At 41.5% G+C, this 27,855-nt stretch overlaps 1 protein-coding gene and 1 pseudogene across 9 annotated transcripts in view; both read left to right on the top strand.

Annotated features, from left to right (window-relative positions):
- The window catches only part of FBXW7 (F-box and WD repeat domain containing 7), a 283,622-nt gene that overhangs the window by 106,808 nt on the left and 148,959 nt on the right, over window positions 1-27,855 (top strand). The window lies entirely within an intron of this gene.
- On the top strand, window positions 10,821-11,287 carry LOC140909968 (small ribosomal subunit protein eS27 pseudogene; annotated as a pseudogene).

Raw genomic sequence — 27,855 nt, 5'->3', positions numbered from 1 at the left:
CTTTTGGAATGTTGTGTGATCACTCACTCTTAGCAACCTCCTGGCCTACAGGATCATATGCAACATATAAATAGGCTTGACAGAACTTTTAATTTTTTTATCATTTGGTGGGATAATATTGATGTTTTCTTTTTAATTTTTAGCAATGTTAATGTTCACAGTTGCACACACATTGTGTGTGTGAGGTCAGACTGAAATTGACAGATGTTTAGGATAAAAAAACTAAAGCTTTATAACTAGGGCTGTCAAGTGATAAAAAAGAATTAATCGCGATTAATCGTGCTGTTAAACAATAACAGAATATCATTTATTTAAATATTTTTGGATGTTTTCTACATTTTCAAATATATTGATTTCAATTACAACACAATACAAAGTGTACAGTGCTCACTTTATATTTATTTTTTATTACAAATATTTGCACTGTAAAAAACAAAAGAAATAATATTTCCAATTCACCTAATATAAGTACTGTAGTGCAGTCTCGTTATCAGGAAAGTTAAACTTACAAATTGTTGAATTATGTAAAAAAAAAACCCCTGCATTCAAAAATAAAACAAGAGCCTACAAGTCCACTCCGTCCTACTTCAGCCAATCACTCAGACAAACAAGTTTGTTTACATTTTTAGGAGATAATGCAGCCTGCTTCTTGTTTACAATGTCATCTGAAAGTGAGAACAGGCATTCTCATGGCACTGTTGTAACCAGCGTAGCAAGATATTTACGTGCCAGATGCGCTAAAGATTCTTATGTCCCTTCATGCTTCAACCACCATCCCAGAGGATATGCATCCATGCTGATGGCTGGTTCTGCTCAATAATGATCCAAAGCAGAGCGGACCGATGCATGTTCATTTTCATCATCTGAGTCAGATGCCACCAGCAGAAGGTTGATTTTCTGTTTTGGTGGTTTGGATTCTGTACTTTCCACATCTGAATGTTGCTCTTTTAAGACTTCTGAAAGCATGCTCCATGCCACATCCCTCTCAGATTTTGGATGGCACTTCAGATTCTTAAACCTTGGGTTGAGTGCTGTAGCTATTTTTAGAAATCTCACATTGGTACCTTTTTTGCATTTTGTCAAATCTGCAGTGACAGTGTTTGTAAATCGAACAACATGTGCTGGGTCATCATCTGTGACATGTAATATATGGCAGAATGCGAGTAAAGCAGAGCAGGGGACATGAAATTCTCCCCCAAGGAGTTCAGTCACAAATTTAATTAACTCACTATTTTTTTAATGAATATCAGCAGCATGGAAGCATGTCCTTTGGAATGGTGGCTGAAGCATGAAGGGCATTTAAATGTTTAGCATATCTGGCACATAAATACCTTGCAACACCGGCTACCAAAGTACCGTGCGAATGCCTGTTCTCTCTTTCAGGTGACGTTGTAAATAAGAGGCAGGCAGCAGTATCTCCTGTAAATGTAAACAAATTTGTTTGTCTTAGCGATTGGCTGAACAAGAAGTAGGACTGAGTGGACTTGTAGTCTCTAAAGTTTTACATTGTTTTGTTTTTGAGTGCAGTTACATAACAAAAAAAATCTACATTTGTAAGTTACACTTTCACAATAGAGATTGCACTACAGTACTTGTATGAGGTGAACTGAAAAATACTATTTTTTATTATATTTACAGTGCAAATATTTGTAATAAAATAATATAAAGTGAGCACTGTACACTTTGTATTCTGTGCTGTAATAGAAATCAATATATTTGAAAATGTTGAAAAACATCCAGAATATTTAATAAATTTCAATTGGTATTCTATTGTTTTGCAGTGCGATTAATCACAATTAATTTTTTTAATTGCAGTTAATTTTTTTGAGTTAAGTGCGTGAGTTAACTGTGATTAATCGACAGCCCTATTTATAACCATTGAACACAGATTGTCAACATTATGTGACAAAATATACGAATTAAATAGCCTTAAATCAAACTCTAATAAGTTTTCAGGCAGCATTTTTACTTTGCCTATCTGTAAATCTCAGTTGTAATCGATGGAAATATTTTTTGTGCGTTTGTATGTACAGTGAAATTGACATTTACTGATAGAAGTCAAATCCTTTCAAGCCTATATAAAAACATTTTTTTTAGGGTTGCTGTGTAATTATCTTTCCATCCCTTCACTGAGTTTTACAAATTTAAATGTGTGGGCCTCATGAGTCCCTGTTTTTTGCAAGGAAGGTTCTGTCTGCTGTGCTCTCCCTTTAACTATTGAAAATAGAAGATGTATCTCCTTCATGTTGTTTATAGTTATTCATTCTTTCTTTCTCTTTCTGGTTATGTATTGCTATTGGCATTCCCATTGTAATGGATTTGTGAACTTTCCATGCAAGGAAGAATACAAAAATTTATCTTAGCTTACCCTAAAATGTCGTCTTTTCTTCTGGCGAGAAAGTGCATAGATCCATCCCTACCAGCACAAGTTTTAATGCTCCGAGGTTAGCCTTTATGTTTTTATATCTCCCCCGCCCCCGTTTTGTCCATGAGATTTGTCCACTGGTGTTAGGGATGGAATTTGAAGTTGTCTGTTGGGAAGGAAATGTTCGTATGTTTTTCTTGCTATGCTTAATTACTTGTTTAATGCCTAGGGGGAAGTAGCTCTTCAGAGCAGTTTTAGAAGTATCTCAAACTGGCTAGGTCTTTAGGGGTGTGGCCACTTTCAGCCTGTCTTGACTTACAGGTCTGGTTCTGCCTCCAGGAAGAGCAGAGCAGGAAGGTCCATTGTAATCATCTATGGACTTTCCCATTAGAAGAAATAAAATTTCAGGTAAATTGAGATAAATTTTCAAGTTATGATTGCAAGGTTTCTGCTTTCTTTGCAAGTCATGGAATAGCTGTTCTTCCTGTTCTACATAATGTGATTATAAGCAGTGCTCTCATTCTCTACTTATGCTTATTTCAACTGAAGGTACTGCTTTTGGAAAAATGGGCATTTTTGCTGTTTCGTTTCTTGCTTCGTATTTTGCTGCCTGTCATAGGATAACAGTTGACTGAGTAAGTAAAACCTGATTTCCCCACAACCAAACCCCTCCACCAATACCAGTCATGAATGAATTGTAAATTAAAATGTGTACCCTAGTGTACTGACAAACGTTCTGTTGTTTTGCCAGTTCCAACCTTTCCCTGATCTGCAATGCAAGTTTAATTTGGCAGATATCTTGCTGTCGTGGGATTACTGTACATTTTCAGACCTAATATATTTAAATTAGCCTAAAACTTTGTGAAACATAATATGCCAAACCTGAAAATAGATATCATTCATTCACCTATTCGTTCATTCTATTCCATTTTGCAATTTGAAAAACATTACTCAGAGAAGAATTTTATAATTATTGGTTTCTAGTTTCCTTGCTTTACCCTAAATTGTTAACATTACTGAAACTAGAGCATCTTTTCTTCATTGGACCATGCAGATTATGAACCTAAAAAGAAGCACAAGGGCCAGCAATTCAGAAGAAACAGTCTTTATCTGTGGACCAGCCCTACAAAACTTTGGACCTTTGACTAGGTTGGCATTACAAAGTGGGTGTCCTGCTGATGACAATGGGAAGCTTGTATGAAGGCTGGGGATAGATTATGGCTCTTATTTAATTACTTTTGTTGTGCTAATCCTGCAGGCCAGGTCCCCATTGTGCCAGATACTAGATAAATATCTAATAAAATAGACAATCTCTGCCCCAGAAGAGCTAACAATCCAATGGAAGACTATAGGCAGCAGGCAGAAACAATAAGTAGACCTGGGGAGCACACAGAAATAATGAAATGATAATTGATCAGCATGATAAAGTGTGGTAGCATTCCAGCTGCCTAAGTATTGTTTGTTGTTTTCTTGGGGCCTTTTTGTAGCCTTCACATATGAGAAAGATTTGAGAGAGGACAATGAGGTGATTTTGGATATTTATAGAAAGGTGCTCCCATGAACGAGAGATGGCATGGGAAAAATGCAAAGGTGCCTGCTGGAAAACTTTTTAAAAAAAATTGTGGAGGAATGGAATAATTTGCGGAATGAAGGTTGAGGTCATTGTCTTGGTACTGTATTAGAAATGATAGCTAAGGCAGGAACAGTCTGTGAAGGACTTCAAGTTTAATTAGCAAAGCTGCTGTTGCATTTAGTATCAGTGGGGAAGACACATAATGTGGGTCATCCACTACTCCAGTTGTCCTTTATTTGGTAATTTGTATATGCAAATACCTAATTTGTGTACCCATTTGGGGTAATTACATGCATAAATTAAGTATTCAGTTACACCATAAAGAAAAGGAGTACTTGTGGCACCTTAGAGACTAACACATTTATTTGAGCATAAGCTTTTGTGAGCTACAGCTCACTTCATCGTATGCATTCAGTGGACTTCCCTCATCCCCCACTGTATAGGAAGTTTTAAATATAGTTAAATTAGGGAACTGAATTATTGGTCTTTATGACCATGTTCTTTTCTTTTGTGTGCACAAAGCCAATTTATCTAGAAACAAAATAAACAATCGAGTGCTAATGTTATGAAGTATCCGTTCCTGCTGTTGCAGCTGTTACTAAATATAAAAATATGTTATGCTAGCTAGAACATTTATTTCTGAGTCCTCTTTTCCTAAACTCTGCATAATAAAGTAGATCAATAATGTACTTTCTTGGCTATGAGTGCTGCACAGTTCTTTCCCTGCCTATAGTACCTCTAATCATTTATCTCCTGTTACTCTCCTCCTTAAGTCTTATGCTGTACCATGTACTCTACATTTCATGTTTCTTCTCCATATGGTTCTTCTGCCCTTCTCCAATGCTGCCTTATATAACTGGAATATTCTCTCTGATCCTCTGTGTCAAACAGTTTCTCCTTCATATCCATTCTCCAAACCCACTTTTTTCCACATCAAACACAAAACTTTCCTGTGCTAATACTTTGAAATAATTACCTTAATTAAAGTAAAAGGAACTAACAGGAGGCAGATGCATACAATTTCAAGCAAGTAATTACATAATTTTATTTAATGTAGTCCTTCACTGTGCCTTGCTTGATGATCTCAACCCTAGAATCTAATAAGTTGAGTAATGCAGGTAGATATATAGATTGGTAGAAAGTACTGTAGTTAACTTGAAGTAGTGGGAAAGGATTGTAGAGTTCAGGCTAAAACATTTCTATTGGGATTTCATATTAAATATCAGAATGTGAAAGTAAGCTGATGGCTGTGTGTGGAAGTTGAAACTTACATGTACACCATGAGAAGCAAACTCTAGTAATATTCTGTTCAGAGTCTATAGGTGCAAAACTTTCAGTAAAGGTACTGGTGCTTTGAGTGATACGCTGGGCCTTTCAACCACTGAGTGTTGTTAGTTCAAGTAGTAAATGATAATACAACAGCAACTTAATGTGTGAGCAAGCTAGGATGAGTTCATTTTCTAACTCCATTGCATGGAGGCATTAACTCTTTGGGAACAATACATTATCATAGAATCATAGAATATCAGGGTTGGAAGGGACCCCTGAAGGTCATCTAGTCCAACCCCCCGCTCGAAGCAGGACCAATTCCCAGTTAAATCATCCCAGCCAGGGCTTTGTCAAGCCTGACCTTAAAAACCTCTAAGGAAGGAGATTCTACCGCCTCCCTAGGTAACGCATTCCAGTGTTTCACCACCCTCTTAGTGAAAAAGTTTTTCCTAATATCCAATCTAAACCTCCCCCACTGCAACTTGAGACCATTACTCCTTGTTCTGTCATCTGCTACCATTGAGAACAGTCTAGAGCCATCCTCTTTGGAACCCCCTTTCAGGTAGTTGAAAGAGGCTATCAAATCCCTCCTCATTCTTCTCTTCTGCAGGCTAAACAATCCCAGCTCCCTCAGCCTCTCCTCATAAGTCATGTGTTCTAGACCCCTAATCATTTTTGTTGCCCTTCGCTGGATTCTCTCCAATTTATCCACATCCTTCTTGCAGTGTGGGGCCCAAAACTGGACACAGTACTCCAGATGAGGCGTCACCAATTAGACATCAGGTGTGTTATTACTTGTTTTGTTGTTGTTGTTGTTATTAGCTGAGCATCCCAGAAGCACTGTAAACAGCTCACAAAGCAAGTAAAGACAGCTGCTTCCCAGAAAAGTGTAAAATCTTAATTTGTCATGACACAAATGGGGTACATAGACAAAAATGGAGTGAATCGGATGGAACACCCAAGGATGAAAATATGGTTACTCAATGAAGTATGTACTCATCTAGTTGGTTAGGCTTTTTAAAAATGTTTTGACCATATAAACTATGCATTCAACTGCCCTTAATTTCACCAACTATGAAAATCTTCTATCAGATTATTTAAATCCCAGGTAACCTTGTTGGCATGAGTCGTCCCTTTTATAAAGACTGAGAGTGAAGTCTATTCAGCAATTCAGTGAGCCATCAGTTCAAAGCTTGATTCATGACAAGCAACATTCTGAAATATCCCCATATCTGCTGTGGGGCAGGAGCTGATTCTGTGTCTGTCTTGATATATTTTTCTGGATTAGAGTTGAGATTTTGTGTTCATTTTCACTTCGATTTATACATTATAAATAAAGTAAACAAAACAAGCCAAAGTGCAGTTTTTTTTGATTGACTCTAATGTACCTTCATGCTGATGTGTGCCAGGGATTCTACCCACTTTCATTTAAGGAACATGAAGTTCACAATTGTCATATAAAAGACCTATTCATTCATACCCTTTGTTCTTATTGTGTTATGGTCTTTTTCTTGCATCTTATAGGAGATTGTAGAAGTTCTGGCCTTTGTCTAATCAGTTATTAATCTTAATCAATGCAATATGCTTTTGAGAAAAATCAATGAGCAGGTCCTAAGTACAGCACAACAAAATGGGACCAAATTCTGCAGCAGGCACCCCCAATTCTTTGGCATTCACTCCTAACTTCTTCATCAGTGTTAATTTATTATATCTCAATGAAATACCTTCTTCACCAAACAAGAATTACAAGTAATTTTTTCTCTTTGAAAATTTGTGATATCTTGATCATTTTGTAGTTCATTATCCATGTCGATAAAATAGTTGCCAGCAGTTAGTCTTGAGGGGACAAACCTCGGGTTCCATTATAACATGGATCTAATTCTTTTAATAGAAGTTAGCTATAGCAAATCTACATATCTAACAGGAATTAGATCCATGTTATAATGGAACCTGAGGTTTGTCCCCTCATCCACTGATGTTGTAATATTGTGCTGTCAACATTTCCATTATAACTTCTGTAGATTAAGTTTACTGCTTTTTTTTTGCACTTGCGTAATTTTTTTAAATGACTGAGTTAAATTATATTTTGTATGCATATTCTAAAATGTTCTTTTCTCTGGGTATTTTGAGGTGCATATGTAAAGTTTTAAAAATTATTTACAGTAAATCTGCAGAAGTTTATTTTCCAAGTAGTATTACAAGGCTTTATTACCGGTCAAAGCAAAATCAACGTTCAAGATCATAGTATTTCAGAGTTTTTATTGTCTGGGTAAATGGTGTATATATATTCTATGTGCATCATTTACCCAGACAATAAAAACTCTAAAATACTATGGTCTTGAATGTTGATTTTGCTTTGACCAGTAATATATAAAAAAATAGAAGTGAGAAATGTCTTCAGTGAAGACTATTTATGCATCTTTGACTTAAAGCATTCTGTTCATATTTGGAAAAAGTAATGGGGTAGTTATTTTGAAGTGCTATGTTTTATCATTGTGTGAATCATCTATCATTGATGAGTACTGATAAGCCCAGGCCTGCTTACATATAAAATATTGTCATGGAGAAAATCAGGGAAAAATTTTTAGAACTAATGGAAAAGATTTTGTGCATAGTTGCTGTCCTGTAAGCATTTGGCCGTACTGCCAGCTTACTTGCTATGGACTATGAAAGCAGGTCCCCCGAGTATGTCTATACCGCAACTAGACACGTGTGTCTGGTTTGTGCTGACTTGGGCATGTGGGGCTTGAGTTGCGGGAGTGTTTTATTGCATTGTAGATTTCTGGGCTCAGGCTGGAGCCCAGGCTATAGGACATAGCAAGTAGGGAGGGTCCCAGAGTCTGGAAGTCTACACAGGAATGAAACAGCCCCGCAGCCTGAGCTCCACGAGCCTGAGTCAGTTGATACAGGCCATCCACGGGTTTTTCTTTGCTGTTTTTTTCTTTGCTTGACAGTGTTGGACCTCACAAAAGTAATTTCAAGCTCAGACAGACTCTGATTAATTTAGCTTCGTCCCCCCACCTCCTTTTCAGTATTTATACTATACCAACCCAGTTAAGTAGGCTTAGGCCTGGTCTACACTACATAGTTAGTTGAACATAAGCCGTATTAGGTTGAGTTAATCATGTGTGTGTCTACACTACTGAGTCCCTTCCATGGACCTAAAGGGCTTGTAAAGTCAACTTCTGTACTCCACCTCCGCGAGAAGCGTAGCGCTTGTGTCGACATCTACGCGTCAACATGGGGCTAGTGTAGACACTGCGTTGTGCAATTTGAATTAATTTGGCTCCAGCTAGAAATAAGGACAAGAGAAGGGGGAATTTTTTTCGCTGTCTAGGGTTTTGCTGTCTTGTGGACCTCTGTTGAATCATGGCTACATTCTGAACAAGCCACAAGTGATGTAACACTCCTACTGAGGGCTCTGTGATGATGGAAATAGTAAAGCAAGCATTTGTCTCCACACAAGAAGAATAGCAAATAATATACCATTATAGTTATGCCAGTACAATTCCTTTATTGTGGATGCAGTTAGACCAGTATAAAGGTGCTGTATACTGGTACAGGCCAGTCCTGCACAGGAATAGCTATACTGGTATAAGGTACCTTTTTACCAACAGTAACCTCATCCATACGGAGATGGGGGTGGGAGGTGGTACCAGTACAAAAAATGTGTGTAGAGCAGGCCCAAGTTATCTAGCTAGGTTTCTTTTGACAGCCTTAAAGGGGGAAGTAGGGCTGTCAGTTCATTCCGTCTCATCATCTGGCTAGTGTATGGCAATTTCATAGGCAATTTCCAGTCACACAATCACAGTTAACCAGATTCAGATCCCTAGTACTCTAGTACAATATACACAGACTTCCTGAGGACTGTAAGTTGAACTGAACTCTGGCAATCTCTGTAAGCCTGGTCCTGGTTCCAGGTTTTTAAATCACAGACTGTATATCCGTATTCAGTCTCTTGCACCCATTGTTCCGAGGCAGTTCGGATGCCCATGAGTGGATTTCTCTCTTCTGAAGTAGTCTGTAGAATCCTTAATTTAAGCCAAATGTTAAATCACTAAAACCAGAGGAATGTCAATGGATTCTGCTGTTTCTGAATAACGTATGAGGTATATTGATAGGCTTCAGCAAGGTTGATGAAAGTTTATCCTGTAGTTCTCCTTACTACTCCACCCCTCTACCCCCAGCTTGTATTTTTTTTTTTTTTTTTAAAGTAGAGGCTGGAGATCTTGCAGGTGGATTTTGAAGTGCTGAGGCAGAAACATTTTACAGGTTCATTGATTAGCTTTCAGAGAGCCATCTCTAAAATTTAATTCCATTGTTGAAGGTGCATTTTAGAAGAAGGGAGCTGCGGATTATTCTTCAGCATGTACTATACAAAATCTTCACTGAATATGCCAGGCTGCACAATTTATAAAGCATGAATTTGGCCACTGGACTAGTATATACCCTTTATAAAATATGAAATATAGCTGCATGGACGGAGGATGCTCAGGGGAACAAGGCAGGGGGCTGAGCATGTGCAATGTGTGCAGCCTACCTCTCCTTCAAACCTCTGGTAAAATATATGAAGTGATGTTGCATATGTGAAGTGCATTCTCCACTCCCACTCCTTATTCTTACTCTCCCTCCCAGCCCCCTATCTTATAACTCTGCTAAATTTCATTGTCAACTTTTCATGCTGTATTTCAGCTTTTCCCCAGTTATTTTGATGCTAGTGATAAACCATTGTTACGTGCACATGTGCATGTGCGCACCCACTGTTTCCAGGGTTCTTTTGAAATTCAGTTATTACTCTTTGTAAATCACTTTGAGATCCTTAGCTGGAAGGTGCTGGTGGTGATTCCATGACAAACTTTTCTGGCTGTCATTTCGTAGTAGGAATAGGGGGGCAATTAAGATACAAGAATTTTCCCAACTACTTGGACATTCTTGATTTGTATAGTAAACCAGTATTTGACATGCTGATTTAAAAAAAAAAAAAAAACAAGCTGAAAACTTTAGAAACTAAATGAAGTAATGACTGTTACTTATGATCAGATATTAATGCGCTTACAAGTGCGTTGGGCTACATAAACTTTTGTGTTGTATATTTAGCTTTAGATTTGTTAACGTTATTGACTGGCTGTTCATGCAGCTTTGTAAATATTGATATTTTATAGCTTGTGCTTTGTCCCTAGTACCAAATGCATAAATCAGTGGTTCTCAACCTATTTACCATTGTGGGCAGAGGGGATGCGTGTGGGAGGGGGGGTGGGGGGGGAGGATGTGGGGTCAAGTGCCTCCCAAGATTGGCCTGCCGGGGGTGAGGGAGAAGGGCTCTGTCCCCCAGGATGGTTGGATCCAGTCCCTGGCAGCCTGGCCTGGGTGGTGAGTGGAGAAGGTGGGGACCAGCCGCTTCTCATGCTGGCCGCTCTGGGTCGCTGCTCTGTGCAGCATAGCAGCTTCCGGAGAGAGCCTGGCTGGGGAGGCGGCAGCTTCTGGCAAAATCATGGAACAGGTCCTCAAGAAATCCATTTTGAAGCAGTTGGAGGTAAAGGTGATCAGGAACAGTCAACATGGATTCACCAAGGGCAAGTCATGCGTGACCAACCTGATTGCCTTCTACCTCCAAGCGAACATGCCTCCGGCGAAAGACCTGCTGCATCCCTCCCCTGAGGGGAGGAGAAGTGGAAACACAAGAAGAAGCATCTGCTTCAGAGTCCAAACTCCTATTTCATGGACGTGAAGTGTCCAGGTTGCTATAAAATCACCACTGTATTCAGCCATGCTCAGACTGTAGTTTTTTGTGTTGGCTGCTCAACTGTGCTTTGCCAGCCCACTGGAGGAAGGGCAAGGCTTACAGAAGGATGCTCCTTCAGACGAAAGCAAAACTAAAGTGTGTCTGAGATGGGTGGGACTACCTGTGCAGTTGGCTGCACAGACAAATACAGATGATTCAAGAGCATGGGATTCAGACACAGAGCAACATTAAGTGTCAAGATGTGAACAGAAGGCTTTAAACACGTCTCTAGAATGTGAGGGGAGAACATGACTTTCATACTGTCCCTGTAGCCTCACCCATCTGACCGTCAATAAATTTTGGACAAAATACCTAAAAAAAAAAAAAGGGCGGGAGGGCGATAATTGGCACTGTGGGTATGGGGAAAGCGGTGGACGTGATGTATCTTGACTTTAGCAAAGCTTTTGATGGTCTCTAACAGTATTCGTGCCAGCAAGTTAAAAAAGTATGGACTGGATGAACGGACTAAGAGGTGGATAGAAAGCTGGCTAGACTGTTGGGCTCAATGGCTCCATGTCTAGTTGGCAGCCGGTATCAAGCTGAGTGCCTTAGGGGCTGGTCCTGGGGCTGGTTTTGTTCAACATCTTAATTAATGATCTGGACGATGGGATTAATTGCAACCTCAGCAAGTTCGCAGATGACACTAAGCTGGGGGGGAGAGGTAGATACGCTGGAGGGTAAGGATAGGGTCCAGAGTGAGCTAGACAAATTGGAGGCTTGGGCCAAAAGAAATTTGATGAGGTTCAATAAGGACGTGTGCAGAGTCCTGCACTGAGGAAGGAAGAATCCCATGCACCGCTACAGGCTAGGGACCGACCGACCGACTGGCTAGGCGGCAGTTCTGCAGAAAAGGACCTGGGGATTACAGTGGACAAGAAGCTGGATATGAGTCAGCAGTATGCCCTTGTTGCCAAGAAGGCCGACGGCATATTGGGCTGCATTAATAGGGACATTGCCAGCAGATCGAGGGAAGTGATTATTTCCCCTGTACTTGGCACTGGTGAGGCCACACCTGGAGTATTGTGTCCAGTTTTGGTCCCCCTACTACACGAGGGATGTGGACAAATTGGAGAGTGTCCAATGGAGGGCAACAAAAATGATTAGGGGGCTGGGGCACATGACTTACGAGGAGAGGCTGAGGGAACCAGGGTTATTTAGTCTACAGAAGAGAAGAGTGAGGGGAGATTTGATAGCAGCCTTCAACTACCTGAAGGGGGGTTCCAAAGAGGATGGAGGTAGGCTGTTCTCAGTGGTGGCAGATGACTGAACAAGGAGCAATGGTCTCAAGTTGCAGTGGGCGAGGTCTAGGTTGGATATTAGGAAACACTATTTCACTAGGAGGGTGGTGAAGCACTGGAATGGGTTACATAGGGAGGTGGTGGAATCTCCATCCTTAGAGGTTTCAGAGTAGCAGCTGTGTTAGTCTGTATTCGCAAAAAGAAAAGGAGTACTTGTGGCACCTTAGAGACTAACAAATTTATTTGAGCATAAGCTTTCGTGAGCTACAGCTCACTTCATTGGATGCATTCAGTGGAAAATACAGTGGGGAGCTCTGTGTATATGAATCTCCCCACTGTATTTTCCACTGAATGCATCCGATGAAGTGAGCTTTAGCTCACGAAAGCTTATGCTCAAATAAATTTGTTAGTCTCTAAGGTGCCACAAGTACTCCTTTTCTTTTTTCCATCCTTAGAGCTTTTTAAGGCCTGGCTTGACAAAGCCCTGGCTGGGATGATTTAGTGGGTGTTGGTCCTGCTTTGAGCAGGGGATTGGACTGGATAGCCTCCTGCGGTCTCTTCCAACCCTAATATTCTATGATTCGATGATTCTGCTCCCTGCCCGGGCCCGGCTGCTGGGGACAGGGGCCAAGTGATCCGAAGTCTCCACTCCCTCCAGCACATTTAAGGCTCACTTGGCCCCTTGGAACCAGGCCCAAGGAGGAGCGGGGAGCAAGGGGCATGAGCTGGCCACTGCATACACTCCCAACACCTCAGAACTCGGGAAAGATGGATCCCTAAAGAGGCTATCTTCCATATCAACATATGAGAGCTCAGAGCAATTTGATACACTTCCCACCACTTCTCCATCCACATCAGGTGCCACCTCATCAGAACAATGGTATATTATATCAATCGTCAAGGAGAAGCAAGATCCCAGTCCTTATGCACTAAAGCCAGAAAACTATGGAATTGGTGCATATCATACTGCACACAGATTTCAGCGATTTATCTAGTGAGATTAAAGATCACAGTGGTGGATTCAGTGCGAGCTGAACAATAAGGATTTTCAAAAGGTATGTCTTACCTGGGGTCATCCACAGATATCTCTCTCTAACTCCATCCAATGCAAAGTGCATATATAAGAACATAAGTATAGCCATACTGGGTCAGACCAAAGGTCCATCCAGCCCAGTATACTGTCTACCGACAGTGGCCAATGCCAGCTGCCCCAGAGGGAGTGAACCTAACAGGTAATGATCAAGTGATCTCTCTCCTGCCATCCATCTCTACCCTCTGACAGAGGCTAGGGACACCATTCCTTACCCATCCTAGCTAACAGCCATTAATGGACTTAACCTCCATGAATTTATCCAGTTCTCTTTTAAACCCTCTTATAGTCCTAGCCTTCATAACCTCCTCAGGCAAGGAGTTCCACAGGTTGACTGTGCGCTGAGTGAAGAAGAACTTCCTTTTATTTGTTTTAAACCTGCTACTGATTAATTTCATTTGGTGGCCTCTAGTTCTTATATTATGGGAACAAGTAAATAACTTTTCCTTATTCACTTTCTCCACACCACTCATGATTTTATCTATCATATCCCCCCTTAGTCTCCTCTTTTCCAAGATGAAAAGTCCTAGCCTCTTTAATCTCTCCTCATATGGGACCCATTCCAAACCCCTAATCATTTTAGTTGCCCTTTTCTGAACCTTTTCTAATGCCATTATATCTTTTTTGAGATGAGGGGACCACATCTGTACGCAGTATTCAAGATGTGGGCGTACCATGGATTTATATAAGGGCAATAAGATATTTTCCATCTTATTCTCTATCCCTTTTTTAATGATTCCTAACATCCCGTTTGCATTTTTGACTGCCGCTGCACACTGCGTGGATGTCTTCAGAGAACTATCCACGATGACTCCAAGATCTTTCTCCTGATTAGTTATAGTTAAATTATCCCCCATCATATTGTATGTATAGTTGGGGTTATTTTTTCCAATGTGCATTACTTTACATTTATCCACATTAAATTTCATTTGCCATTTTGTTGCCCAGTCCCTTAGTTTTGTGAGATCTTTTTGAAGTTCTTCACAATATGCTTTGGTCTTAACTATCTTGAGCAGTTTAGTATCGTCTGCAAACTTTGCCACCTCACTGTTTACCCCTTTCTCCAGATCATTTACGAATAAGTTGAATAGGATTGGTCCTAGGACTGACCCTTGGGGAACACCACTAGTTATCCCTCTCCATTCTGAAAATTTACCACTTATTCCTACCCTTTGTTCCCTGTCTTTTAACCAGTTCTCAATCCTTGAAAGGATCTTCCCTCTTATCCCATGACAGCTTAATTTACATAAGAGCCTTCGGTGAGGGACCTTGTTAAAGACTTTCTGGAAATCTAAGTACACTATGTCCACTTGATTCCTCTTGTCCACATGTTTTTTTGACCTCCCTCAAAGAACTCTAATAGATTAGTAAGACATGATCTCCCTTTACAGAAATCTTGTTGACTTTTGCCCAACAATTTATGTTCTTCTATGTGTCTGACAATTTTATTCTTTACTATTGTTTCAACTGATTTGCCCGGTACTGATGTTAGACTTACCAGTCTGTAATTGGCAGGATCACCTCTAGAGCCTTTCTTAAATATTGGCGTTACATTAGCTATCTTCCAGTCATTGGGTACAGCAGCTGATTTAAAGGACAGGTTACAAACCATAGTTAATAGTTCCACAATTTCACATTTGAGTTCTTTCAGAACTCTTGGGTGAATGCCATCTGGTCCCGGTGACTTGTAACTGTTAAGTTTCTCAATTAATTCCAAAACCTCCTCTAGTGACACTTCAATCTGTGACAATTCCTCAGATTTGTCACCTACAGAAAATGGCTCAGGTTTGGGAATCTCCCTAACATCCTCAGCCGTGAAGACCGAAGCAAAGAATTCATTTAGTTTCTCTGTGATTACTTTATCGTCTTTAAGTGCTCCTTTTGTATCTCGATCGTCCAGGGACCCCACTGGTTGTTTAGCAGGCTTCCTGCTTCTGATGTACTTAAAAAACATTTTGTTATTACCTTTTTGAGTTTTTAGCTAGCTGTTCTTCAAACTCCTTTTTGGCTTATTACATTTTTACATTTAATTTGGCAGTGTTTATGCTCCTTTCTATTTACCTCACTAGGATTTGACTTCCACTTTGTAAAAGATGTCTTTTTATCTCTCACTGCTTCTTTTACATGGTTAAGCCACGATGGCTCTTTTTTAGTTCTTTTACTGTGTTTTTTTTTAATTTGGGTATACATTTAAGTTGAGCCCCTATTATGGTGTCTTTGAAAAGTGTCAATGCAGCTTGCAGGGATTTCACTCTCGTCACTGTACCTTTTAATTTCTGTTTCACTGACCTCATTTTTGAATAGTTCCCCTTTCTGAAATTAAATGCCACAGTGTTGGGCTGTTAAAGTGTTCTTCCCACCACAGGAATGTTAAAAGTTGTTATATTATGGTCACTATTTCCAAGCGGTCCTGTTATAGTTACCTCTTGGACCAGATTCTGCGCTCCACTCAGGACTAGATCAAGAGTTGCCTCTCCCCTTGTGGGTTCCTCTACCAGCTGCTTCAAGAAGCAGTCATTTAAAGTATCGAAGGAGTACTTGTGGCACCTTAGAGACTAACCAATTTATTTGAGCATGAGCTTTCGTGAGCTACAGCTCACTTCATCGGATGCATACCGTGGAAACTGCAGCAGACTTTATATACACACAGAGAATATGAAACAATACCTCCTCCCACCCCACTGTCCTGCTGGTAATAGCTTATCTAAAGTGATCATCAAGTTGGGCCATTTCCAGCACAAATCCAGGTTTTCTCACCCTCCACCCCCCCACACAAATTCACTCTCCTGCTGGTGATAGCCCATCCAAAGTGACAACTCTCTACACAATGTGCATGATAATCAAGTTGGGCCATTTCCTGCACAAATCCAGGTTCTCTCACCCCCTCACCCCCCTCCCAAAAACCACACACACAAACTCACTCTCCTGCTAGTAATAGCTCATCCAAACTGACGACTCTCCAAGTTTAAATCCAAGTTAAACCAGAACATCTGGGGGGGGGGGGGGTAGGAAAAAACTAGGGGAAATAGGCTACCTTGCATAATGACTTAGCCACTCCCAGTCTAAGTCATTATGCAAGGCTAATTAATTCTAATCTTGCTTTGCATTTGTACTTACTTTCACTTGACACCTTCTTCAGCTGATGGACACTGGATTCTTAGGCTGGCACCTCCCTGATCATTCAGTTATTATCCACACCAAGCATCCATCCACATACATCCTCTATCTCTATTTTAATCACAATTGTTAACAAAGCAAGATGAATACAACAAAAGGGTGGGGAGTCTGTGGGTGTTGTTTCTGTTGTTACGGAGTATTGCTTTGAGTCTTTCTCTGTGTGAGTAGTTGTTGTTACAAAGAATTGCTTTGAGAACAGACTCTGTCTTAGAATGTACTAACACAATTAGCAGCTTGCAAGTTTCACACATTGAGGGAGAGAAACAGTACCAAAAACCAAGAGACCTCTTAATTAAAGTAATACCCTAGAATTTAAACTATGGGGAATCAAACTCATTTGTGATTTTAATATAGAACTTCTTTAATATGATCCAACACAGGACCCCACTGGATGACCATTCTGTTTTATGATCTGTTTACCAGTTTCCACTGTACTATGGGCTATGTTGATTTTTGTAGATTGCTAACTTTTTTGTCAGAATGTCACGTGGGACTAAGTTTCTGTTTAACATTCTCTCTAGTAACTAGTGGAATATAGAACAGGAGTACTTTTGGCACCTTAGAGACTAACACATTTAAGATATGAATTCATCATCTTTCTTTCAATATATAGAACAGAATCCATAGTGGTAAATGATGTAGCTATGAAAGGAAATGATTTTTGAAAAGCCTAACATTTCTTATCAGTGACCTTGTACAATTATTTCTTAGTACTAATGTTGATATTAATCTTCAAGAAATATAATGAATGTTGCATGAGAGTTCTACAACAGGGAATATTTAATATTGGATACTGGTAAAAATGCATACTTCATCTACCGTAAAGTCACTGTTAAATCCATTCTTGGGTTTTTGGCATTCCGTGCGGGCACAATTGTCTTTCCTTGCCAGAGACAGTACAGTAATTTGCCTGCAAAGTGGCATGCTAAATATACCAGTTGACCAAGTTTAATGAATTTCAGTCTTTGTGATTGTGTATATATAACCTTGCAGTGCAGTTTCTGTTACTTTGATGTCTGTCCTAAAAACTTCCTTTAATCTTAAATAGTGGAAAAACAACTGTTTCTACTGTATCAAATCTTTCCATCATACATGGAGCTTGCACTGGCTTAGTCTAACTGGGATTCAGACAGCACACCTGAAGCAGGACCTCTGACAACTGTTTCAGAGTAGCAGCCATGTTAGTCTGTATCCGCAAAAAGAAAAGGAGTACTTGTGGCACCTTCGAGACTAACAAATTTATTTGAGCATAAGCTTTTGTGAGCTACAGATGACTTCATCGAATGCATGACTGTGGCCTCTTCCCTGAAGAAAGGGAGAGCCAGATACTGACAGACCACTGTGACATTGAACTGCTAATATACTGCAGAGCAGGTGTTGAGTTTTTTTGTTTGTGGTTTTTTTTATTAAGTTTGGCAAGTTAACTCTCTGGCAGCTCATTTGTAAATATACCTACTCCAAGGTAACCACAATATGTTATTTCTTAACAGCACTTTGAATAGAAAGATTTTCTTCCATGTACATTTTTTTCACCCAAATCCGTTGACAGTAGTTAATTCTAAAAACACTTAAACTGCATAGTGATGGAAGGCAGCGTTAGTGTTTCAAATCTCTGGGATAATGCACTTCCTTTAGCAAATGTGTCACTGTTTTTGCATATTGATGCTTTCTGATGAAGTATTGCTTATAATTGAATTTTGATATTGCCTTTTTAATGGAACGTTGGAGGAGAAAGTTGAGAGTTCTCTTGCGAGGATAAAGTATAAATAATGTCATGCATTACTTCAGCTAGTTTTATGAATTGCTGACCAGTGTCCACAAAGAAGATTTAATGTTATATATCTTGTCAATGCAGGAACACTTTACTTATAATATTACAAGACAGCATTTACACATCTAGAAAGAAAAGGTGTGTTTTTTGTTTTTTTGTTTTTAATTACCTAATGATTTCACTTTCTGAAGATTTAAGATTGCTGGAATTAGAGCCACAATATTTTCTGTCACTTCGTTGTTAAACTAGATTTGATCCTTTTATTTCTTCAGTGTTTCATCACTGACTCTTTTCACACCAGGCCATTTTATAGACAGAAACAGCAAAATAAGTTTTAGAGTGCAGCATTTACAATTTGATAAATAGATTATAAAGATAACTGATAAATATTTTTGCAAATAATACTGTTGATAGTGAATGCTGTAGTTAAAAATTGTTAAAATTTCACTCATAACAGCCTTTGCAGTTGAAATTACAATGCTTGATCTCAAATAAATTAACTATTTTGAAAATTGAAAGCCTGTTCCATCTTTAACAAAGTATGTTTTAAAACTAAATACTGAAAAAATTCTTCTTCCACTATAAAAAAAAATATATTATTGCCATCTTTTTTAACATACTTAATATGTAGTAAACCTGGTATGTAAATTGTGTTAATCTTTGAAGCATATTCCTAACCATGTTTGAAAAATTGTCTGATAAAATTGTATGTACTAAAAATTGCTTCTGACTATGCTTCGTGCCTACACTCTGGAAAAATGTTAAATGAACACTTCCCTCTTTGATATCAGAAAGCACACGTTCTGTTTCAGATGCTTGTTTATTTTATTTTTATATCTGTCTGTCTATAATATATATTCCATTCTTTGCGTGCATACACCCCATGCTCTTGATATTTGAGTGTGTTAGCCAGCAGTGTCCATTGGGACCACACATGTCCTTGTGCTCCTCAGTAAGCAGCACCCCCACAATCCATAGAAAGAAAATGGCGCCTGACATTTGGCATGAACTCTTACGTACATTGCCATGGGGAGGATGTCAATTTGTGGATTAGGTCTGCTGCAGGGCGGACACATTCAGGGGTTGTGTGGAATTGCCTTATGGGCTGCCAGTTGGACCAACCTGATGGACTTCAGTTTTTTCCTTTGCTCTGGTATTTTTTTCCTGGTACCAAGACTTTAGGATGTCTAACACCAAGTTTCCAGCAAAGCCCTTTGCAAGGGGACAATACCTATAAATGCCATATGCCTCTCTTGTTTGGGGGAGTCATATATCCCAAGCAAATGTACTATCTGTAAATCCTTCTTAAAAAGAACTTCAAAAGTCAGAGAAGTCTGTTTATAGATAGTTTTTTATTGGACAACTCTGAGAGACTGACTTGGGATCCTGGTGCTTCTGGTCCCCTCGACAAGTTTCATCTCTTTCCAGGAGTGCTCTAGAGCTGCATTTTCCAAGGCTTTGGCTTCTGTTTCTGGCAGGACAGACAAAAAAGCTTTCTGAGCAAAAGGAGCATCACTCTTTGGGGATAGTGAGAGGTGGATCTCCTGTGAAAACTTTCTCTACAAACAGATTTAAATCCCCTCGTTGCTCCCATTCCAAGGAGACTTATCAGCCAAATATGGTTACTGTAAGAATTCTGAGGGAGCATGCTACAGAGTCTTCACTACCGTTATCAATGTACTTAATTGGCCCCTACCTCAGTACCAACTGCTTTGATGTTAACTACCACAGTACCAGCATCATTGGCGCTGGCAGTTTTCCTAACGGTCACATTGGTGCCAACAAAACTATCTACACTCCCTTCAGTGGCAGCTGTATCAATGCTGACTACGTTGGCACAATCAACGTTGATGCACTCCACTCTGGCTCCAATGTTTGTGGCACTGCCCTGTTCCGTACTGGTGAAGTATGTGAAACATGGATATTTAGAAGTTTTGGAGGAAACTGAATCACTACTCTCCTCTACAAGTGTGAACAGTCTGTCATTGATACATCCGGTATCAAAGGTATTGCAGGTCACAGTATCACCTGGTCTGACTGCTCCTACAAGTGTAGGACCTAGACTCTCCTTGCACCCTAGCAACCCAGTTTCGATGCCCCCCCCCCCCCTTTGGATGTTGAATGTTCTGTTTTCTCTTCATCTGAGTCAAAGAGGAGTGGACAACATTCTTCTACATGTTGGGCTGCTAGGAGCTACTGTCATATTAATAATAGAAATAATATTCCTGATAGGCCCCTTTTTGTGATTTTTATGGATTGGGAAGAGAATCCAGGATTCATTCAACAGAGACTATTGGGTACTCGTATGCCCTGGTATCGTACTCCATGACCTTCAGACCCTTATCGCTGTAATGTTCCAGAGTTGCCTGGTCCTGGAGGGTCCATACTGACTTTAGAATGCCACACCTCTTTATCACCCACCCCCGACAGAGGGAGGCAGTACTCTTCCACAGCTCCACAACGTGCTCCTCTCAGGTGGCTTCATGAGAACCTGCCTGTTCTGAGGAAGAGCTTCCTGAAATGGGAGATCTACCTGGGCCAACAGCTATATCATCCTTGACCCTCCACTCCATCTAACCCAAATAATTTGAAAAATTTTCAGGACTTGCTGAGAAGGGTAGCTGAGGGTATACAAAGTCCTCCTGAGGAGGTGTAAGAATCCTCACGACATACTTCATTCACCCATGTCAGGTTTTGTTCATTCCTGATTAACCAGGTACTGTTGGATCTGGCAAGAAATGTATAGTAGACACCTGCAATTGCTGCTCCTATGTTGAAGAAGGCAAGCAAGAAATACAAAGTCTTCTCTTCGGGAGCAGAATTTTTCTATTCATACCTGGTACTGGGTTTCTTTGTACTGGTTGCAGCTAATGAGTAAACCAAATAACATAGAATGATACCAGAAGAACAAGAACCAAAGCATCTTGTTTTATTTGGCTATAAAACCTAGTCTTTGTTGAGTGCTGGTCCTTTTATATATTCCACTCTGGGTATGCATGCACGCATGACTGGAGAGTTTTTGCAAGCAATGTCTGTTGGTCCACACCTGTGCCCCAGTTCTACTTGTGCGCCGCACCAAAAATATAAGTGGAAGGGAGGACCAACTGCCAGTTCTCTCTTACCACTTCATGGACTGAGTCAGAATCCTCCAATGTCCAGAGCTTCTCCTTTCTTTCCATCCTGTAAATATATGCAAAGTTATATTATTCTTAGTTTGCTGTTAATTGGAGTTTTTGATGGTTGTAGTTATAGTGTTAGAATCTCCACTCCAGGGAACCTTCTTGGTCGCCCAGTGTGGGACTTGGATTATGCCCAGGATTTCAGGCTTCAATACCTGTGTTTTTCCCCCTGCATGTGTGGCGTTTTGTACCTCGGGGAACACCCAGCACCCCCACATTCATCCTTATAATATGATTGTGTGGTATCTAATGAAAAGTTAGTCATGTCAGGTGTCTTCAAAAGGCTCATGATTCACTGAGCATTGTTGTTATAATAATGTTATAGTAGTTGTTATACTAATGTTATAGTAATGTTATAGGTTGTAATTTCATGTATGTAGTTATGAGGCTGAGAATGTGTTTTCATGGCTTAAAGCAAGCCCAGGCAAAAACTCACCAAAAGCAGAGGGGCAGTTCACACCTCATCAAGACATGTATGGGACAAACCCAGCCTAGCCTCACAGGAACAAACGACACTGGCCTAGGCAGCAACAGAGGATCTGTTGGACTCTCGAGTGGGTCACACCCTTTCCTCTGGTCAGTTTGGGACTGTGATGAGGTAAAGCTCACCTGACTCTGAAGGGGAGGGGGCTAAAGTCAAGAAGGAAGAAAGGACATGAGGGAGAGACATTTGCCATGCTCTTCCTCTCTCTTCCACCTCCATCTACAGACATCACCACCCAGCGACTGAAGCTCTGATCAAAGGGGAGAGCCTGGCTGAAGGGAAACCAGCCAGCCTGTGGTGAGAAGCATCTAAGAGTATGTCTACACTACGAAATTAGGTCCATTTTATATAAGTCGATTTTTAGAAATCGATTTTATAAAGTCGATTGCGTATGTCCCCACTAAGCACATTAAGTCGGCAGAGTGCATCCTCACTACCATGGCTAGCATCGACTTACAGAGCGGTGCACTGTGGGTAGCTATTCCACAGTTCCCGCAGTCTCCGCTGCCCATTGGAATTCTGGGTTAAGCTCTCAATGCCTGATGGGGCAAAAACATTGTCGCGGGTAGTTTCGGGTACATGTCGTCAGTTGTCCCTCCCTCCATGAAAGCAACAGCAGAAAATCATTTTGTACCTTTTTTCCTGGGTTACCCATGCAGATGCCATACCGCGGCAAGCGTGGAGCTTTAGGTATAAGGTCTCATTTTGCCTTTTATGTTGAGTGCTGGCCGGTATGGTGACACATCACACACTGCTGGGCAACAGAATTTGGTTTCCAGTCACCCATGGTAAGCCTTTTGGTACACGGGGTTGGCTTCTTATTTCTTCATAACATGTGGGAATGTTTTCAAACTGCAGCGCCTTCCTTTCCCATAGCAAGCAATGGTTTGGGTTTCACATTCAAAAGGAGGGACTGCGGTTTTTGGGTGGATGTGCAGCACACACCTACCCCCACCCCACCGCATGGCTATTCTCCGGGATGATCCTCTCACCCCTCTCCCCACTCCATGTGGCTATTCTCTGGGATGATCCCTTTTAGCCAAGCGCAAACAGCCCAGCACGAATGGGGTCCTCTTACTGTTCCCTTACAAAAATTCCCCTATGTCAACGAGGTGACCATGAATGATATCGCTTTACTGAGGCTAACACAGAAAGATACGACCGAATGTTGCTTGAATGCAACCAAAACCAAGGACCATTCGCTGCCATGCTTTGTGCTGCAATGATTGCAGAATACTTGCTACTGGCTTGTTGTGGTAAAGTGTCCTACCATGGAGGACGAAATAAGGCAGCCCTCCCCAGAAACCTTCTGCAAAGGCTTTCAGAGTACCTCCAGGAGAGCATCCTAATTTTTCAGGGCAAATCAAATATTAAACACAATTGCTTTTAAACCCTGTACTGTAGTTACAAATGTGCACTCACCACAGGTGCCTTCTCCAGCTTCAGGACCGGGGACCCCGCCTTGGGAGGGTATTGGCTCCAGGGTGATGAAAAGGTCCTTGCTGCCGGGGAGAATGGATTCACCGCTTGCCTGGTGCACATTCTCCTCTTCCTCCTCTTCCTCATCCCCCAAATCCTACTCCCTGTTGCGTGAGACTCCCCCCTTGCAGGTGTCCACAGACAGTGGTGGGATAGTGGTAGGTTCCCCACCTAGAATGCCATGCAGCTGATCATAGAAGTGGTATCTATGGGGCTCTGACCCGGAGCGACGGTTTGCCTCCTTTTGTCTTTTGGTGGGGTTGCCAGAGCTCCTTAACTTTCACGCGGCACTGCTGTGTGTCCCTGTTGTAGCCTCTGTCCAACATGCCCTGTGAGATTTTGGCAAATATATTTGCATTTCTTCTTTTTGATCCGAGTTTGGTCTGCACAGTTGCTTCTCCCCATACAGCAATTGGATCCAGTGTCTCCCTTTCGGTCCATGCTGGAGCTCGTTTGCAATTCTGGGGGGACTGCATGGTCACCTGTGCTGCTGAGTTTGCCACGCTGACCAAACAGGAAATGAAATTCAAAAGTTCCTGGGGCTTTTCCTGTGTACCTGGCTAGTGCATCGGAGTTCAAAGTGCTGTCCAGAGCGGTCACAATGGAGCACTCTGGGATAGCTCCCAGAGGCCAATACCGTTGATTTGCGTCCGCACTACCCCAAATTCGACCCAGCAAGGTTGATTTTAGCGCCATTCCCCTCATCAAGGAGGAGTACAGATGTTGATTTTAAGAGCCCTTTAGGTCGACGGAATGGGGTTGGTTGTATGGATGCAGTCATTTTTAAATCGACCTAATATGGCTAAATTTGACCTAACCCCGAAGTGTAGACCAGGCCTAAGTTTGTAAGGGCACTGGAACTGTTAAGATCAGTTTATAATGCGTTTTTGCTTTTATTTCCTTTGATCAAACCTGGCTTGTTATGCTTTGACTTATAATCACTTAAAATCTATCTTTCATAGTTAATACATTTGTTTGTTTATTCTACCTGAAACAGTGCATTTGGTTTGAAGCATGTCAGAGACTCCCCTTGGGAGAACAAGCCTTGTACATATTAATTTCTTTGTTAAATTGATGAACTCAGATAAGCTTTCAGCGTCCAGCGGGCATAACTGGACTTCAAGATGGAGGTTCCTAGGGTTGTGTCTGGGACTGGAGATATTGGCTAGTGTCATTCAGTTGCACAATCCAAGAAGCAGCTTACGTGCCAGAGGCTGTGCGTGAACAGCCCAGGAGTGGGGGCTCTCATAGCAGAGCAGGGTAAGGCTGGCTGTCAGAGTCAAGGATTGGAGTGACCTAGCAGATCACTGGTCCAGATAACACCAGAGGGGAATGTCACAGCATGTTTTCAGTCAGTGATAATCACCAGCACTGCCTCTACTGCCCTTCGGAGGCACATATTTCTGCCAAGTGCAGTATTTGCCACTCTTTCCCCAGCCAACTGCAGCAGGTGCAAGAGCTCTAACTTCAAAAATACTTTATGGAGAATGCAATGAGACCCCTGTCAAACCCTGTCTGTGGAGACCCCTTGTACGTAGGCTGGAGTTGGCAAGGAGTGTGTCTCCTAGCTCTCTGTCTGATTCCTGAGTGGAGAGAGGCACAGGGAAGGACCCTTTGGCTGGGCCCCCTTATGAAAGTAAGGGACACTGTCTCAAACTCAAAAGCAGATGCCCTCTTAGACTCTCTCTAAGAGGAGAGATACCTTGCTGACCATGTCCAAGTTGGTCAAGTCTTCATGCCAGAAGGACTTCTTAAACTGCATGACAAGACTCATGGGAGCAAGACTTCTTCAGTACTGGTCTCTGCATTGACCCTGACACTAACTGCAGTACCACCTAAACGGAAACACTGAGAGCTGTTGAAATAATCAGGTCAGAGACTCATTGACCAGCAATATCATCATGACCCTTTAAGGAACTGCCATCCAGATCACAACCTCAGAAAGTACTTGTGACTTATATCATTCCAGACAATATTTTCATCCTGGACCCACAATCTCCCTTGTTATCAGGGAGATAGACTTCTGCCAGAGTGTTTGTATCTGTGGTTCCATCCCATAGCCGCATTTTCATCTCCCCCGATCTGCTGGCACTACTGATGGACCTGGAGCCAATCTTTTCATCTTCAGGAGCATTGGCTGTATCAGTGGAACCAGCTTCCCCTTCACCTAGGAAATTCAGCCCAGACAGGGGATTGAGAATCTTCTGGAACTAGTCTAAGCTACACAATCATAGAAGATTAGGGTTGGAAGAGACCTCAGGAGATCATCTAGTCCAACCCCCTGCTCAAAGCAGGACCCAACCCCAACTAAATCCTCCCAGCCAGGGCTTTGTCAAGCCAGATTCAATCCAGGACCCTCAGCACAAACATCTGGATATCTTTCACCATGAAGGCTCCAGTTGGGGTGCTCTCACAGTCAATGAAGCCATTCTGGAACCAGCTAGAACTGTGTGGCACACACCTGCCATCTGTGCCACGAGTCCCAAGAGGGCAGGGAAGTGGTACTTTGTGCCAGCTAAGGAAGCACAGTTCTTGTTCTCTCACCTTGCTCCAAACTCCCTAGTGTTGCAGATGGCCACTGAAAAATTCAGGCAACAGCACCTAATAACAACTCCCACGGATAAGGAAGCCAAACATCTCGATGTTACTGGGAGAAAGATCTTTGCATCTACCACTGTACAGTTGAGGATCTTGAATTATGAGGCCTGTCTCACTAAATATGATTTTCTGAACTACTCTAGAGTTTAAGGACAAACCTCAGGAGGACTGGGCTCAATTTCAAGCCGTTGTTGATGAGGGCAGACTGGTGGCCAGGACCTCTTCACAGGCTGCAGTCAATGCTGCTGATACGGCATCGAGATCCTTCACAACTGACATTGTGATGCGGTTGGAGTTGTGGTTTTGGTCTTCGGGGGCATCCAGGAAGATTCAGACCACAATTGAGACTAATTCCATTCATGAGAAGATGGACGAGTTTCTGCACATATTGAAAGTATCTAGGGCAATGCTTCTCTTCCTGGGTATTTATACACCTTCCCCAAAGAGGAAGTATAAACAAACTTACAAACCAAGACTCTTACCTCAACCCTTTTATCACTAACACTCCTATGAGCCACCTTGCAAATGACAAGGAATGTAGAGATCAAAGATATCTGGTGCCTCCCACTCCAGCTACGACTACCTGACCTCACCCTTCAACCAAGAGATGCTTTTGACATGATGCCAGAGAGCTGTGAACTAATATCAATCAATACCAATTTATGAGATTTATTTGAGGTCATCTAGTGAAAATTTTCCCAAAACTGGGAGGTGATATCTGTCACTCATCTGATTTTATCATCCATTCTAGCCATACCATGAAGTTTCTTCACCTCTTTCCCAAAGCCCCCATGTCCCTCCCTTTTCAGGGACCACTCTCATGAGGGAATTCTCTTTCAGGCGGTACAATCTGTTCTTCGCTAAGGAGCAATACAGCGGGTACCCTCTCAATACTGGGGAAAAGGGCTCTATTTAAAATATTTCCTAGTCCCCAAGAAGAACAGAGTCTGGAGACACATTCTTGACCTGTAGTAACTCAACATTTTTATTTGCAAACTGAAATTCTGCATGGTTATGTTGGGATTGATAATACCGTCCCTAGAAAAAGAGACATGTTCATGGCTCTCAATATGAAAGATGCATACTTTCATGTGAACATTCATCGCTCTCATAGAGGATTCCTCAGATTTGTAATAGGCCTACATCACTAGCAATACAGGGTGCTCCTGTTTGGGTTAGGTACAGCTCCCCAAGTCTTCAGAAAAGTGTTTCCAGTAGTAGCAGCTCAGCTCAGACATCTCATACAGAGATGACTGGCTTCTGACCAGCAGGTCTCTCCTGGAAGTCTTGACATCAACCTTGTCACTGTTTAAACTTTTAGAATCCCTGGGAATCTGTGTAAACATGGAAGAGTCTACCTTGACTCTGACACAGTCCGTGGAATTGATCAGAGCAACTTTGGATTCAGTCAAGACAGGGGCCTGCATCCTCATGGACAGATTTCACACCATGTGTGTTCTCAAAGAGCTGGTTACCCGCAACCCTCAAACATCAGATTGGGTGCGCCTTGCTCTCCTGGGCTATATGGCATCATGTACTTATGTGATGCCATTTGCCTGACTCCACCTTTGCCTGAAGGCTTGGCTTCGAACAGTATGTACACTGAGCAAGCACAACATGAATAGCATAGTGGCAACTCACTCCAAGATGAGGACCTCTCTGGCATGATGGAGTGACGGTGGACACGTGTGCATGGGAATTCCCTTTCTGTTTCCCACATCTGACAAGATGATAATTACAGACGTCTCCCTGATAGGCTGGACAATCACACAGCACAAGATACTTGGACACCTCAGGAAGTCAGAATGCACATCAGTCTTCTGGAACTGAGAGTAGTAAGAGAGGCTTGC

Source organism: Lepidochelys kempii, chromosome 4, assembly GCF_965140285.1.
Source record: "Lepidochelys kempii isolate rLepKem1 chromosome 4, rLepKem1.hap1, whole genome shotgun sequence".
Lineage (NCBI taxonomy): Eukaryota > Metazoa > Chordata > Testudines > Cheloniidae > Lepidochelys > Lepidochelys kempii.
Note: the sequence above shows the minus strand (reverse complement) of the source record. Positions and strands in the feature narration are given on the sequence as shown.